At 41.8% G+C, this 17153-nt stretch overlaps 1 protein-coding gene across 3 annotated transcripts in view; it reads left to right on the top strand.

Annotated features, from left to right (window-relative positions):
* Positions 1 to 17153, top strand: part of LOC144509306 (cAMP-dependent protein kinase inhibitor alpha-like) — a 101877-nt gene that overhangs the window by 25814 nt on the left and 58910 nt on the right. For all 3 annotated transcript variants that reach the window (XM_078237949.1, XM_078237950.1, XM_078237951.1), the window contains exon 2: positions 5525 to 5627. The gene's annotated coding sequence lies outside the window, so the exon portion shown is untranslated. The remainder of the gene's footprint in view (positions 1 to 5524; positions 5628 to 17153) is intronic.

The following is a 17153-nucleotide window of genomic DNA, read 5'->3' as shown; positions in this document are numbered from 1 at the left end:
GCTTAATCTTTTTAATTCCTGAAGACTCCAGGGCAATGCTAGAGTACTGCTGCTGTCCCTCAGTAACGTACTGAGAAATATGTAAGTTAGGCCCGGCTCCATAGTACAGTGAACAAAAAAAATTACAGCACAGGAACAGGCCCTTCGGCCTTCCAAGCCTCTACTGACCATGCTGCCTGTCTGAACTAAAACCCCCTACCCTTCCAGGGACCATATCCCTCTATTCCCATCTTAGTCATGCATTTGTCCAGGCGCCCCTTAGAAGTCACTATTGTATCTGCTTCCGTTACCTCCCCCAGCAGTGAGTTCTAGGCACGCACTACCCTCTGTGTAAAAAAAAAATCTTGTCTCGTGCATCCCCTTCAAACCTTGCCCCTCGCACCTTAAACCTATGTCCCCTAGTAATTGACTCTTCCACCCTGAGAAAAAGCTTCTGACTATCCACTCTGTCTATGTCCTTCATAATCTTGTAGGCTTCTATCAGGTCGCGCCTTAACCTCCGTCGTTCCAGTGAGAACAAACCAAGTTTCTCCAACCTATCCTCCATAGCTAATGCCCTCCGTACTAGGCAACATCCTACTAAATCTTTTCTGTACCCTCTCCAAAACCTCCACATCCTTCTGGTAGTGTGGTGACCCAGAATTGAGCACTATATTCCAAGTGCGGCCTAACTAAGGTTCTATAAAGCTACAACATGATTTGCCAATTTTTAAACTCCATGCCCCAGCCGTTGAGAACACCTGAGAATTGTTCCAGACACATAGCACATATCAAATGGATGTAAAAGAAACCCCATCTTCCGTATTGGAAGCCATTGCTCGTCAATTGACCTGATTCCTTTGTACTTGCTGCTGTGTGTACTTTCCTACCAATTGCACTGCTGTTTTGTTAGCTGTTGAGCTGCTTGTTTAGTTAGCTATTTTGCTATGAAGCAACACATAGTCGGCTGCTTTGAACTATACTCCAACCCTCTAGCTATGCCTGTTTCTTTTGGAATATTTGATTTTGCCATCAATGCAGTTGCCCCTCTGGGCATACTGCTGTATTTGCAGATTTTGGAGCAGGAATAGGATTGAGGTGACATTGGGATTCGCAACCCTCTAGGGTTGCCCGTCAAGCTCTGGGATTTGAAGGTTGATCTCCAAGATGGGAGAAAAATGACTAGAGTAACAAAAAGGAAGGACATTATTTCTTTGAATCTTTAGTCATATAAATATTGGAGATATGACAGAAAAGGTTAATAGCCAAGCATCAATCAATGGGCTAATTAGAGCATGTTTGTTTTTCCAATTGGCACGGGAAGGTGCGTATTGCAAGAATGGACATGTTGGACACAGCTCAGTGGTTGGAATTTTGTTCCCTCCACAGCCTCCCAGGTCAACTTTCTCCCCAGTGATTTGCCACTTTGTTCCCAGAGCACTTGCGGGAGTGAGTAAAGGCAGCGCATTTAAGGTCAGGATTCGGAAGGTCAAAATGAGAAGTGGACAGTTAGAGGGTGAAGGTCATGTGATGAAACCTCCCCCAGAATTGACAACCTGAGGAAGCATCCAGACGGACATATGCACGTACAGTTATGACGCACCTTTATTCTGCCAGCCATGTGTACTGAAACAGATCAGCATACCCAGAGATATCTGAAAGGACCTGGAAGTAGAGGATAGCTTCCCCGCAAGACTGACAATGAACATGTCGCAGTTCGACAGTTAGAACAAAAACATTTTTCATGGGAGGAACTGTTCTGTCAGAAATTCTGAAGGTAATGGTTGTGCTTAACTATCATATCATTGGGCCCTTCCAAGCAAGAAAAGGAAATATCTGCCAAATTTCTGAAAAATCTAATGCATAAGACATTAATTTTGAGGGGGTGTATTTTTAAAACACTGCATTTTGAGAATGAGATTATTGGGAACAGCCAGTTTAAAGTACAACAGTTACTCCATTTATGTATTGAAGACATTAGTCCAAAGTTTGACAGTCTTTTATGTTGTGATAAACTGCAAGTTTTGGAGTTGAGCACACAAGACTGTACCTTCTATCATCCTTGTACAATGATCTAAAGCAACACCGGATTTTATTTTATTGGAACTACAAATATAAATCCCTCTCTTCCCCCCCCCCCCCCCCCCCCCACCCATAAAACTAAATCTATTTAACTTGCGTTCTTGTAGTCATCCAGCTGTACTGCTCAATCCATGTTACCTTCCAGTTTATCCATGGGAAGCATGCAATCTATGACTGATTTTACATTATTCTGGTAATGATGTTTACTTCTAATTCTTTTATTCCCAGCCCTGCTGCCATCGCAATGTCATCTGTCTGGGCTGCAGGCATCCTCCTCAGTTGCTGGGCTTTCCTCTTCGACCTCCTGCTCAATAAAGAATTTATTTTGTTCTCATTAAACATGTTAAATTCAGCACCGTGCTCGATTTACCTGGCAGAAACTTAAATTGAAGGAATGCAGCCCGCCTGCACTCTGATCCAGGCTTGACAGCTAGTTCCCTCCAGCTGTGACCTTCTGCTCAATCCTTCCCTCCCACTAGCAACTCCAAGTGTTGACCTTCCGTTTCCACCACACTGACCTTGAATGCTCTGGCTTTGCTACCTCGCAAGTGCTCTGGGGCTTAGAGTGGCAAATCACGGGTGAAAGGAGGGGAGTGGAGAGAGCTAAATCCCAACCACTGAACTGATGTGTTTACTTAACCGAACTTAAAAGAAACTAAGGAAGGTCAGTTACCTGTATGTTTTAGACTGATGGAAAAGGATGCACCTGCAGCAGCTGGGTATGAACCAACTCTCGAGCCAGCGATTGAGAGCATCTGTCCGGTGTCATTGTCCTCATGGTGTTATTGTCCTCATGGTGTCATTGTCATATTTGTCCTCCATGGTTTAGCCTGTCTTCTGTGCTTGGCCTCACTTGGATCCAAGCCCATATGCACACCAATACCTCCAGCAGCTGGGTAAAAGAAAGAAAGACGTATACTTGTACAACATTTTTCAAAACCTCAGGATGTTCCAAAGCACTTTACACTTTGAAAGTATAGGCATTGCAATGTAGGATTTGAGCTTTTGAATGAGAGGATTGCTGCCTGGTCTTTTTTAATAATAAGCTAATAACGTACATTCATGAAGATTAGGTAAGCAATATAAATGGAACTGAATGTAATGCATCATAATGACAACAGCCAATGCAATTTGGGACAACTGCGCTAGACCTGTCTGAATATCCCCCTTTTATTATGAACCCGTCACTTACTATCCTCGTTCCTATTCCCCTGTAGATCTCAGTTTGTAATGTTAGTGCCACATCACTAATGGCACCATTTGCTTCATTTCTGCCATGTTTTTGGTTTAATTTATTATTGTCACATGTATTAACACAGTGAAAAGTATTGTTTCTTGCGCGCCATACAGACAAAACATACCGTTCATAAAGAAGGAAACGAGAGAGTGCAGAATGTAGTGTTACAGTCATAGCTAGGGTGTAGAGAAAGTAGGTCCATTCAAAAGTCGGACAATGGCAGCGAAGAAGCTGTTCTTGAGTCGGTTGGTACGTGACCTCAGACTTTTGTATCTTTTTCCTGACGGAAGAAGGTGGAAGAGAGAATGTCCGGGGTGCATGGGGTCTTCCCTGTCTACACTATGGGAAGTGTAGACAGAGTCAATGGATGGGAGGCTGGTTTGTGTGATGGATTGGGCTACATTCACGACCTTTTGTAGTTCCTTGCGGTCTTGGGCAGAGCAGGAGCCATACCAAGCTGTGGTGCATCTGTAAAAGTTGGCATGTCAGCTGCGACTCTCTCCAAATTTCCTTAGTCTTCTGAGAAAGTAGAGGCGTTGGTGGTTCCTGTATCCACAGTTTGTGCTTTAACAGATCCAGAGGTTTTGCAACATGGCTCAGTTTTTGTCTCCCTGCCAGTTCCATTCCTTATTTAAATACTCTATTCCTTTTCTCTTTAGTTGCTCCACCGGCCATCCGATATCCTCTAATGTCCATAAGCAATGCCACGGGGGAGATGATAATTATCGCACACATGACAAGACCGTATCAGCAACCACAATCGGAAAGGGATCAATTTATACTAGGGAATAAGAGATGTGCAGGTATACACAGAGGAGAAAGTATATCCCAGGAAAGGTTTTTTAAAAATTGAACTACTGGAGAGAGACATAAAATTGAGATAAAGCTAGACCGAGAAATACAGAAGCAGAAAGACCGAGACAAACAGAAATACAAAGTGATAACAAAAGCTAAAATGAAGATTAAATCGGTGAAAGGAACAAACCAGAAGTGAGATCCAAGCAGCAGAAAGCAAAGAGATTTTGAAAATGACAAAATGATCATCATTTGAGCAAATATTATATAAGGAAAGTTTTTTTTATACAATTCTGTATTAGCACTGCACATTAATCTATACTGTGGCGTGTAAAGATTGGATTTTGGTAGCCACTGTTAGAATTCATCAGAGAATAGTTCCAGGAGTTTTTAAATAATTCATTCATGGGCTGTGGGTATCTCTGGCTGGGCCAGCATTTATTGTCCATTCTTAATAGCCCTTGAGCTGAATGATACGGCGTGGTAAGCTAGAGGGCAGTTGAGTCAACCACATTTCTTGGGTCTGGAGTCACATGTAGGTAAGGATGGCAAATTTCCTGACCTGGAATGTGCTGCCAGAGGAGGTGGTAGAAGTAGATACAATAGCGATGCTTAAGAGGCATCTTGACTGATATATGAATAGGCAGGGAATAGAGCAATATGGACCATGTAGAGGCAAAAGGTCTTTAATTTAGAAAGGCATCGTGTTGGTGCAGGCTTGGTGGGCCGAAGGGCCTGTTCCTGCGCTGTACTGTTCTTTGTACTAAAGGACATTAGTGAACCTGATCCGTGTTCCCGACAATTGACATTTTTTTTTACTGCATTTCAATTCCACCATCTGCCATTGTGGGATTCAAAGCCAGGTAACCAAAGGATTACTCTGGGGCTTTGGATCGCCAGTCCAGTAACAACACCACTACATCATCACATCCCCATCCTCAGAGCTGAAATGTAATCTTGAACATGGTGGCTGCCATTTGAATACAACTGGCATCCCAATATGTGCACTGCAAACATTTGAAAATCTTGGATTTGCTGCACTTCTGTAAATTGCAATTACGGGAAGCAGTGTTGGAATCTTGTGTGCAAATCCAAATGTTGGATCAAACTAGCTGCTGCAGAGAATCCTTTTTTAAATTTACAGATATGTCTTAATCATATCACAATTGACGATGCAAGAGTTAATGTTACCAATATGTCCATCACTGACTCTAAAGATGTGTTGTTATCACCGTATTGATGCAGCAGTAAACCTTTGAGGATTTCTCATACACTTGTTGCACAGTTCATGGTGATTATAAAATGGTACACTGCAAGGGTGGCACATTAAAGAATGAAGTTAAGAAAAGCAGAACTAAATGAAAAGAAACTATATCAATGGGGTCACTTTGATGTTCCACTGACAATTTTTCTATCCAACTTCTTTCACAGGCTGGGAACCGTCGCTTTCAAGATGGAGAGAGTTTAATCTCGGAGCATAATAGATCAGGACAGAGTCACTTTGGAGAGTGCTGAATCGTGAATCTGTGAGGAGGTAGGTTGTGATTTTTCCCAAATTGGATACTTCGCTCAACTGAAGAATTCTCAAAAGATATTTTTGGAACGAAGAAATGAAGTGGGGGGGGAAAACAAATACTTTTTATATTTTTAGTTTCACTGGGCAATTATGCTAAGACTATTGTCCAGACAGTACCCTTTCAATAACACTAACCTATATTTATATAGTGCCTTTTGGTGTCATGAAATGTCCCATTGCACTTAATGGGAGGGAGTCAGATAAAGCAACGTTTTACACCAAGTCATGTGAGATATTTGGGCAGATAGTGAGAAGTTTAGGCAAATCTTAAGGGAGGGAAACAAGGTAGATGGCTGAGGGGCTTAGATAAGGACCTAAAGAGCTTGGGGCCCAGGCGGCTGAAGGCATGTCCACCAATGGTGCAGCAGTTAAATTCAGGAATGCTGAAGAGGCCACAATTATAAGGATGCAGACATCTTGGAGGGATGTGAGACTGGATGAGATTACAGAGATGACCTGGAGGGATTTGAAAATAAGGATGAGGATTTTAAAATCAAGGTGTTTAACTGGAAGCCGAATATAGGTCAATGAGCATGGGGTGATGTGTGAATAGGATTTGGCGTGAGTCAGGACACATGATGTCAAGTTTATGGTTTTGCAAAGCTAATGGGGTTATGGAAGTTTATACTTCAAAGCCAGGATAAAATCAACTTGAATCTCCCAGGATAGCATCAAGCTTCATTTAATGCCTCGGTCATCTTGTGTACCAGATAATTCTTCTAAACAGTCGTCACCCTATTCAGTTTAATTTAAAAAAAAATTGATGACTTGTGCTAAATTTATTTATTGTTAACTTAAACATATGCCCTCTGGTCCTCTCAATCCTCTCAATGCATATGTACAACATTTGCAGCGTTGTTAACCACTAATCTGCTTTCCAAAACAGATTTCTATTTTCTTGCTGTTGTGCAATGCAGTGCTTGAGAGGATTCAAATTTTTCCTTTTTTAGATGTACCAGTGCTAGACTTTTTTAGCATTCCGCAGTTGCTTGTTTCTGTTAGTCCTTATCATTGTTCTTTAGACCAAATTTCCAAGAGGCACAATGGAGGAAGTCTTTCTCCTGGATGATATGTGCATTAACATTATAAATATGTTTCATGGTGGTTGCAATAATATTGTGCCCCCTTTCTCTTCTCTCACCCCCCCCCCCGCCCCCCCTACTTTATTTTTCCATACATGTTATTATTATGAAATATTACTTTGATCAGTTAATGTTGGCAGTGCTGTGCCCACAGTGATAGGAAACAGGTTCTAACCTTTGATTTCCCCACACAATGCTTTAACTAGCTCAGCCTTACCATTGGGAGTGACATCCTTTCTGGCGGAGATGGAGGAATATCAAATATTTATGTAGGTTGTATCTGTGCTGTATATTCTAATTTCCCCAACTTGTTTGTGCCCATGTTTATGTTCCATCTGAGTCTCCTCCTGCCCCATTTCGTCCAATCCTTCCAGCACAATCCTCTATTCCTTCCTTTGTCTTTATCTAGCTTCCCCTTAATGCAACTGTGCTATTGGATTGCAAGTTCTCTGGATGAAGAAACTTCTCCTCAGTCCTAAAAGGTTTACCCCTTATCCTTAGACTATGACTCCTGGTTTTGGACTACTCCACCATCAGGAACATACTTTCTGTATCTACCTTTTTCTAGTCGTATTAGAATTTTATAGGTTTCTAGGAGGTCCCTTCCTCATTCTTCAGAACTCCAGCAAATATAATCCTGTTCAACTCAATCTCTCCTCATGTGTCAGTCCCGGCATCCCAGGAATCAGTCTGATAAACCTTTGCTACACTCCCACTAGAGCAAGAACATTCTTCCTCCGATAAGGAGACCAAAACTGCACACAATATTCCAGGTGTACTGAACAGTTTTTACCCGTTTATCTCACATGACGAGGATGTACATTAAGGCAAAGGCAGCTGATTTGTGTTGGGTGAAATCGCTGGAATTGGCCTCAAAGAAACTGGAGTGGAAATACGATGGGTGCTCATTTCAGTTGTGAAATTCAGCTGCAGTGCACACCTAAACTGGGAGACCCAAGGCATGTCCCAAGTTGGATGTGAACTGGGGCTAAGTGCTCATTGTACCTCCACAGGCATCTCGCCCTTATGCTGCTTTGAAATTCATGTCGCCTACCTCACGAGAAACAGTCCCCTGGCTGAAAGGGGGTGACGATGGGACTGCGGCAGCCCTCCGCAATATTCTGAACAATTGGGAATGGACCAAGGTTGACTTCTCTTTATTGTAGATCCATTTGGTGAGGGGGTTCTAAAACTGGTATTGTCATTTTAGAAAGCAAGGTATTTCGGGTGGCAAATTGTATCAATCCAATTTTGGATATTTTATCATGGATGTTTGAAGGGTGGAAGGATGTTGGTCCTCAAAATTGGGTCTTATTGCACCCAATAAAATGGTCATAATCCGGTCCAAGTTCTACTTCTGTCATTTTTAGTAGTTGAGTTGAATTGCTTTCCACGAACCCAAGTATCCTTTGGGTTGGAGTTAACAGCAGAGTAAATAGATGGATTTATTGTGTTTGTGAATGTGAGTGGACAATATTGAAATACAATGGGTCATAAGAGTCTTGGGCTTTTTGTTCACTTTTTTCTGTTGTTACCACGGTGACTGTACTACTGTTTGCTCTTGCGCTTTGGCCTGTAAATCACTGCAGCAGCCCCCCCGCCCACCTCATGTCCCTCAGTGTTTTCTGAAATGACATGACATCTGGCTATCTTTAACAGGCATACGGATTATCTCCCTGTATTTGTGTGCAGAGATGATTCTGTCACTTTTTAAAATGAGTATATTTTTAGAAACAACCAGCTATCAAGCAACACTTGTCGAATTTTCGCAGTTTATGTTCCTGGGGGTCATGTGTGCAACCGGGTGCTAAATAGCTGCCTTGGCTGCAGACCAAAAGCTCCAATGAGTATTTGTACAACCAAAACAAATGCACCCTTCAACAGATTTGACAATTCAGTCACAAGCTTAACATTGCTTTGATAAGGTGATTTAAATTGTCACCATTTTCCACTACAGATAATCAAGCCGATGCAAATTGTTCTATGATTTGAGATTCAACAAAATACCAGGGCTTAAAGGGTTAAGTTATGAGGCTAGGCTGGGGTGATCTAATTGATACATTCACTGCTATTTAAGGGGTTTAATGGGGCAGTGCACAAAAATATTAGGTTTTTTTTCTGGTCTGATCTCAATCCAGACAATGGTTTTGGTAGTGCTACAATTGGTTTCGATGTCTACCTGGCAGGGGTGATCCCGTGATCAGATGGGATAAGGCTAACCCATTGCACTGGACCGTGGTTTGCCCATAGTAGGGTAGAGTGAAGGACCAGGGTAACCGACGTGGTTAAATCGAGGCTTTACCTGATGCAATTTTTCAAAGGCATCTCGGCCTTTTGGCTAAGATGAAGCATTAGATCAAGCCCAGGAGGGGATGCAATGTCTCATCCTGTCAGCTTGTATCGAGTTTGATCGAACCTAAAATGGGATGTATATTCTTGTCTTGTCAGCTAGGATCTGGTTTGTCCCTTGTGTGGAGACCACGATTGGGTTAAATTGGAATTGGCTGCTTTGATTAGAAATAAAGTACCAATTTAAAGTCTCCTTGGCTGAGGATGGGGGGAAAAATAAAAATAATTGGATCTGATTGCTATTCAATTAACATTAGCTATGAACAGATGGGCAATAATGATTCTCGCAGCGAATAACAATCACTGTTCAGGTGAAGAATGGCTACTGATTGTGAAGTGCAAGAGGATTCATGCTGTCCAGATAGGACCACAATAAGAATCATAGAATCCCTACAGTTAAGAAGGAGGCCATTCAGCCCATCAAGGCTGCACTGACCACAATCCCACCCAGACCCTATTCCTGGAGTCCCACACATTTACCCTGCTAATCCCCCTGACACTAGGGTCAATTTAGCATGGCCAATCAACCTAACCCGCACATCTTTGAACTGTGGGAGGAAACCGGAGTACCCGGAGGAAACCCATGCAGACACGGGGAGAATGTGCAAACTCCACACAGACAGTGACCCAAGACCGGAATTGAACCTGGGACACTGGCTCAGTGAGGCAGCCGTGCTAACCATTGTGCTACCGTGTTGCCCCAAGAAGAAGGGATAAAGAAAAAAATTGGTCAAAACTAATTTTGGAGACAGATCCATGGTTGTGTGAATTGAGAGCAAAAAAAGAATTGTTTGGGATTTTTTTTGCTGGTAACATTTGATAGATGTTACAAAAATTAAATAATTTCCAAGGTGAATAGGAACATTAGAAAGGAACAATAATTTTCTGCAGGCATTATTAAAATCTGTTTTTTAAAACTGAATGTGTCACAAATATGAAAGGAAGAGGTGTTTCAGTCTGCCTATACCGCATAGCATAATTATATATCCAGGGATCAGTAAATGATAATTTGACATTAAGCATTCCAAAAGGTGCACTTAGTGTTTCTTTTTGTTGTGTGGTATTGGACAAATGTGGACATTTTTCATTTGAGTCCCTGATGCATGTTTACATTTGCTTCCATGCTTCACCCTCATTACTGTGCTTCAGACAGCACAATAGAGTGGGGCAAGGCACAGAAGATATTCCTTTGAATCTCAGAACAATAAAACTGGAAATGTTACATGGACAATTAAAAACCTGCTGGGAATGTGGTGGGTTTTTTTTCATTGCAGTGGCCAGGGAAATAACTCAAAACTGTTGTCACTACACAGATATTGCTTCACCAGAAGTTTTTCTGTCTTGATGGAAGAGGTGATCTTTGCATTGACTCCTTCCTGAATCAATCCAATTATCCAGGGATGTTTGGTGATGATGATTTGAAGAGATTAACACCTAAAATAACTCACTGCTGATCAGTCAAGCTGAAATGTCTTTGCTCATTGGATAACAAGAATACTTCACATTAGCACAAACCGTAATGAGTGCAGCCCTTTCTTGGTAATTTCATTAGAGGCTTCAATGGATTAAAAGGCAATTGTGAGGTAACGTAAGGATCTTGAGTGTCCATATATATGCAGACATTGCTAATAAGGACTTAACCGAATCAGCAACATAAGTATCCAAGACTGACACCCTGCTGGGTGCAATCAATAAAAAATTAGTGATACTTGCAATATTAAGCCCAGTTATTTCAATTTCCTTTCTTGGAAACTGGAAGAACAGAATGTGGAAATTTTCCAAGAGTGACATTACGAGTATATTGATCATGTACAACTGTTTCTCTTGTGTCACTTTTATTTTTATTCAATTTTGACTTTTCTGCTGTAATTTCACTGTTTCTTTATCATAGAATCCCTACAGTGCAGAAGGAGGCCATTCAGCCCACCAGATCTGCACCAACTCTCTGACAATATCTTATCCAGGCCCTCTTCCCCCACTTTATTCCCGCAAACTCACACATTTACCATAGCTAATCCACCTAACCTACCCACCTTGGTACACTAAGGAGCAATTTGGCATGGTCAATCCACCTAACCTGCAAGTCTTTGGACTGTGGGAGGAAACTGGAGCACCCGGAGGAAACCCACTCAGACGCGGGGAGAATGTGCAACCTTCAAAACAGGCAGGAATTGGAGCTGAGTCCCACACCACCATCTCCCCCTTATAGCGTAGTCCCCTAGTCCTCATAGCACTTGCCCTTGAGAAGGTGGTGGGCGAACCAGTTTCTAGAACCGCTGCAGTCCCTGAGGTGTAGGTGCACCCACAGTGCTGTTAGGCTGCAGTGCTAACCACTGTATCATCATGTTGCCCATGATGGATGGTGAAGACAAGGAAATCATCTTTTAAAATCAAATGTAAACTTGTTTCTCGTTTCGATTACAATAAGTGAACTGACAGTCACATTGGATTTGTTCATGGTAAATTGGATGCTGCATTGTGATAAAGGAGGAGGCTCTATACTATGCAGCATATAAGTTGGATATCTTTTAGATCACAGAATCTAATAACTGCAAATAGACAAGTTGTGGGTTTGATTATATGTTAATACTCTGTAGGTTGGCTGTTGGTAGTAAATTTGCAGCTGTTGAGGTGAGGAAAAACTAGTAAGGAATAACTGGCTTTTTTGAAAATATTGCTTTGTGTTTCAATAGAAGTGGAAGATTTTGGAGAGTGACCAGACTTTTTTGTTTAAGCGTACATTTAAAGCAAAATAATTTCCAAGTGATATTTGGGATCCTTGTGTTTTTGTTTCCTAACTCTTTCTGATATCGGAGGTCTGCTTCGCTGAGCCACCGTGGTTCTTATACAACCAAACGTGGCTGCATTATGAAAAGTACTTGATTAGCTGTGAGGCACAATGGGATGTCCGAAGGTTGTCCAATGCAAATTCCTTTTTACTGTGCATGAGGCTTCTTCTACTTCCACACCATTATCTCTGGTGTCCCTGAAGAATCTATGCTTGGTCCTGTTCTACTTCTCATCTACCCTCCGGTGAATCATATGGAAACTTACTTATTTTCATATGTGCACTGCAGCATCTGGCTCCATCTCGCCACCACCTCTCATGATCCCTCCTTTAACTCTAAAGTTGTCAGGCGATTTGGCTGACATCCAGTACTGAATGAGCAAAAATATCCTCAAATTAAATATTTGGTAGACTGTTCGGTCCTATCTGCTCTCTGTCCGCTGCTTCTGTCCCTCTCTCTGGCAACTGTCTGAGGCTACTCCAGATTATTCAGAGCCTTGGTATCTTATTTGGCCCTGAGATCAGTCTCTGGTCACAGCAGGTGGTCTATTTCCAGAGGAGCAAAAGAGGTTGAGCAAGATGAAAGCAAGGATATGTAACTAAAGGAACTTGGGTAATTTTGTTAAAGCAGACATGGTTCAGAGGATATCTGATAAGATTTGTTCCAAACTCCTGAGGGTATTTCCTAGGTAAACTTGGGAGAAAAATTGCCATTGTTTAATAGCAAAATGGCACACGTTTAAGACCATTTTTTAAAAAAAGTGATGGGATGAGAAGAAATGGTTTTACAAAGAGGATCATGTGCACATCAAATGCTCTACGGTGATGGCAAGACAAACCATTACTTCCTTCACTGTCGCTAGGCCAAAATTCTAGAACCCCCTCCCTAACAGCACTGTGGGTGGACCTACACCATGTGGACTGCAGCGGTTCAAGAAGCTGGTTCACCACCTCCTTCTTGAGGGCAAATTCTGAGGAATAGAGGAAAATGCTATAAGGGAGAAATGGTGAACTGGGACTCGGCTAATGCTCTGGGGATATGGGTTCAAATCCCACCATGGCAGCTGGTGGAATTTAAATTCAGTTAATTAATCTGGACTATAAAGTTTGTCTCAGTAATGATCCCATGAAGCTACTGTCTGGTTCGCTAATGTCCTTCAGCAAAGCAAATCTGCTGTCCTTGCCTGATCTGGCCTACATGTGACTTCAGATCCACAGCAATGCAGTTAACTCTTTGATGCGCGTTATCATACACGAGGCTTGATGCTCAGGAAATAAAGGCTTTTATTTACTGTAACAAGGCAGCTACCAATTATATACATGATCCCAGACTGAGGGGTCCCAGCCAGAGAAGGGACCTTTATACCTCTCCTAGGAGGCGGAGCCCGACTGGTATGTACCACAATACTACAATACAAAGGTGTAACAACCCCACCCTAACCCCAACAGCAACAAGTAGAACAACCCATCCCGAACCCAACAGCAACATATGTACATACTTGTAGTACTGGCCAGACCCTGGCTCAGTACTATCCAGTGGGAACCAACGATGGTTCACCACACTCTTAATTGTCCTTTTGAAAAGGTCTAGCGTGCCACTCTATTCAAGGCCAATTAAGGATAGGCAACAAAAGCTGGCCTTGCCAGCAACTCCCACACACCATGAAAGAACAAAAAAAAGACAGGGAAATGAGACTAAGTGGATATCTTTTTCAGAGAGTTAGTACAAAACAATGGGCCAATTGACACCCCACCCCAGGCTGAAAGTCTATGACATTGTTATCCAAGCTGTTCAGCTATTTTCAGAAAAGCTGCGGCTGCAGTAGATGGCACAGGTGGCAGTATGCAAGTGAAGTGGAAGATAAGCATGTCCCCTCAATCCACCTACAAGGTTTTATCACTTGGTTATCTCACTAAATGGGCTGGAGTACGATGGCAGTAAGTTCTAGCTTGGAGGAGGAGGAAGGGACTATGAAGGAACAGAAACTAGAAAGCATATCAATTGCAAATGCACAGAGTGTGGGCTGATCACAGAAGTGGCACTGACTGCAACCAAGGAGCTGTGAGCAACCCACGCTCAGTTTTCTCTTGTCTGGCACCGTTCTACTGTTGCAGAGAAAGTAGAGTTAGAGATGAAAGAATAAGTGAATTATAGTGCAGAACTCTACATGTTAATAATCTTGTTTAAAAATACTTGATGCTGAAGTAAATTATAGTCTTGCTTCCTATGATAACATATATTAAATGTCATACAATTATAGTGTTATCAGTTGATCGAGATCATCAACTATTTAAATTCTAGTTGGTGTGTAAGCTCCCTGGAACATGGTGAACTTGCAAATAGGCACTTCTCTCATTTCACAGTATTATACTGTACTGTTGTGAAACAGAAGTGGCATGCAGTGATGCAAAGTACTATTTATGAATAGTCTTTTTTTTTAAACCTAGAGGCTCTTTTCTACAAAAGACTGAAGGAGATACTCAACTGTATGTCACCAAACCTCTATCCCAGTTTTTCAGGACACTAACAACTTTAACTTTACACAATGAAATTGTATTCCAATTTAAACTATAGCCCTGGCCATTTTTATCTGCTCTGCAGTGCCTCAAAACCTAATGGGTTTTGGATTCAAACATCCAATGTCCTGGAATCTGAATTTCACTGATTACATACTTAACAAAGCGGGTGGCACAGTGGTTAGCACTGCTGCCTCATAGCTCCAGGGACCCGGCTTCGATTCCAGCGTTGGGTGACTGTCGGTCTGTGTGGAGTTTGCATGTTTTCCCCATGTCTGCGTGGGTTTCCTCCCGGGTGCTCCGGTTTCTCCCCACAGTCCAAAGATGTGCAGGTTAGGTGGATTGGCCATGCTAAATTGTCCCAAAGTGAATAGGTTAAAGAGATTAGCAGGATAAATGTGTGGGGTTATGAGGCTGGGCAGAAAAGATACTCTGTTGAAGAGTCTGTGTAGACTCAATGGGTCAAACGGCCTCCTTCTGCGTTGGAGAGATTCTATGAAAATTAATTCCTTTCTGAAACTCTGCTTTGAAAACATCAACATCTGAATGTACACCTAATGGGTATTGGAGGGAGATACATGAGGAACATTCAGAATAAATCATATGGGAAAGTTGGGGTATGAGTGAGAAGTTTGGGTGGGCTAATTGACTGTTTTGCATTCTTATGTTGTGAGTTTAACAAGTAATCACCTGAGATGCTTGGGTGCAATTGTTAATTAAAAGTTGAGAAAGTAATTTTGTTTAGTAAATGTTTTTTGGAATGATGTAACATGCTAGTGTTTTGCATGAGTTTGTGCTCCGTTTCATAATGGATTTGGCCATTGAATGTACCTGGGTTTATTGCTATTAATTTAGATTCAGCATTCTGTGAATGCAGACATTGAAGCATTATCTCCCAAGTAGAAAAACCAGCAGCTCTCCCTAAACGTGACAGCAAATTGGTCAGGAATCATTTTGTTTATCAGAATTGAGTAGTAAGGGTGGATTTTATTAAATACTTGTTGAAATAAAATTTGCTTCTTTGCATCCCAGCAGCCAAGTATTTATTTTGCAATGCATCCGCTACAGGTGAAAGTGCAGTATTTTTAGAATTCATCAACCCTGGTTGCACTGTTGTCTTAGAGTTTCAGAGAGACTTTTGCGTTGGCTTAGACCCAGCTTTTTATCTTTCATAGCTGAGTTCACAACCAGCTCAGATGCATTGGAAGGCCCTTGGTGTGGTTGAAAGAAACCAACCTTATTTAACAGTTTTCTATTGAGAATGCTAAAAACATACATTATCAATACCCAGGCAAAAGGAGGTGCAAGAATCATTATCTTGCCATTTAATAATTGGTAGGTAGAAAGGGTACCCCATTGGAATGATCATAAAATAGAAGTTGATGGGGAGAAAGAAAAATTGTTGGATTAACTGTTCTCATTTTCTGTGTCACAACCAGATTGAAATTTGTATGTTTTTTTGTGTAATATCCAATGAGTATTCTAAAATGGCGCTTTTGCAGGAGTCTTCGTAGCTTTACCATGGAATTATTAACACACATTTTCTTAATTTGTTCCCTTTAAGCCTAATTTCCCATTAAGTTTATGCTTTGTATCCTATTATCACACTATCTGCTTTTACAGTTTTATTCTGTAGCTAAAATTTTCTTGCTGTCTTTTTCTTTGCACAGAATGAATGAAGTTAATTAAAAATGAATTGGTTTTTTATGTGGCTGATTATATGGTCTGATGAACAGAATAATATCTGATGTGTGCCAATCTATGCTTGATAGTGGCCGTGGGGATTTTGCTTCAAAAGGACAGTAAACTGAATGTTTTACTGAAATGTGACATGCCCTTGCACCCAAACGGTATCCGAGTGCTTTTGTGCCATTTCGTCCCAGCATCCAATATTTGAATCTATGTTGCAAACTGCTTTTATTACTATCTTGTCAACCTCCAGTTCCTTAAGTTTGCTTGTTTGGTGCTGCTGAGTATCTACGTAAAGGTTATGAAGTACCCCCCAAAACTTCAAGTTTAAAAGTTTTTATTTATTGGTGTCACAAGCAGGCTTACGTTAACAATGCATCGAAGTTATTGTGAAAATCCCCTTATCGCCACACTCTGGCGCCTGTTCAGGTACACTGAGAGAATTTAGCATGGCCAATGCACCTAATCAGCACGTCTTTCAGACGGAGGGGAAACCGGAGCTCTCGGAGGAAACCCACGCAGACACGGAGTATGTGCAGACTCCGCACGGACAGTGACCCAGGCTGGGAATCGTACCTGGGTCCCTGGCACTGTGAGGCAGCAGTGCTAACCACTGTGCTGCCCACATTGGGGAAGAGCTCTCTCTACTTGCAAGAACCACCTGGGTTGACATCACATTTGCTGTTTTATTCTTTTCCTATCTTGTGCTACATATGTGTAAATGGAGCGAACATCCTTCATCACTTAAATCTTATCATTAATCACACTGTTTAAAAGTCAGCTGCTCTGAGAACTAATATCCACTGGTATGATTGATGGCACTTGCATCAAAATTGTAAAGCCAATATTGAACACTGACAATGTAGGGACAAGCAAAAGGTCTCTTCATTAGTATGCTGCAGTGGAGGTAGAATCAATCAACAGATTCGAGAAAGCATAGATATTCTGCTGATGAAAGGCAGGGTAAAGGGCTATGGGCAGCAGGTAAGAAAATGGAGTTGAGACCAGGATAAGGTCCGTCATGATCATGTTAAATGGTGTAGTGGGCTCGAAGGGCTG

The sequence above is a fragment of the Mustelus asterias genome, chromosome 21, assembly GCF_964213995.1.
Source record: "Mustelus asterias chromosome 21, sMusAst1.hap1.1, whole genome shotgun sequence".
Taxonomy (NCBI): Eukaryota; Metazoa; Chordata; class Chondrichthyes; order Carcharhiniformes; family Triakidae; genus Mustelus; species Mustelus asterias.
The sequence above is the reverse complement of the archived record's forward strand: the minus strand, read 5'-3'. Positions and strand labels throughout refer to the sequence as shown.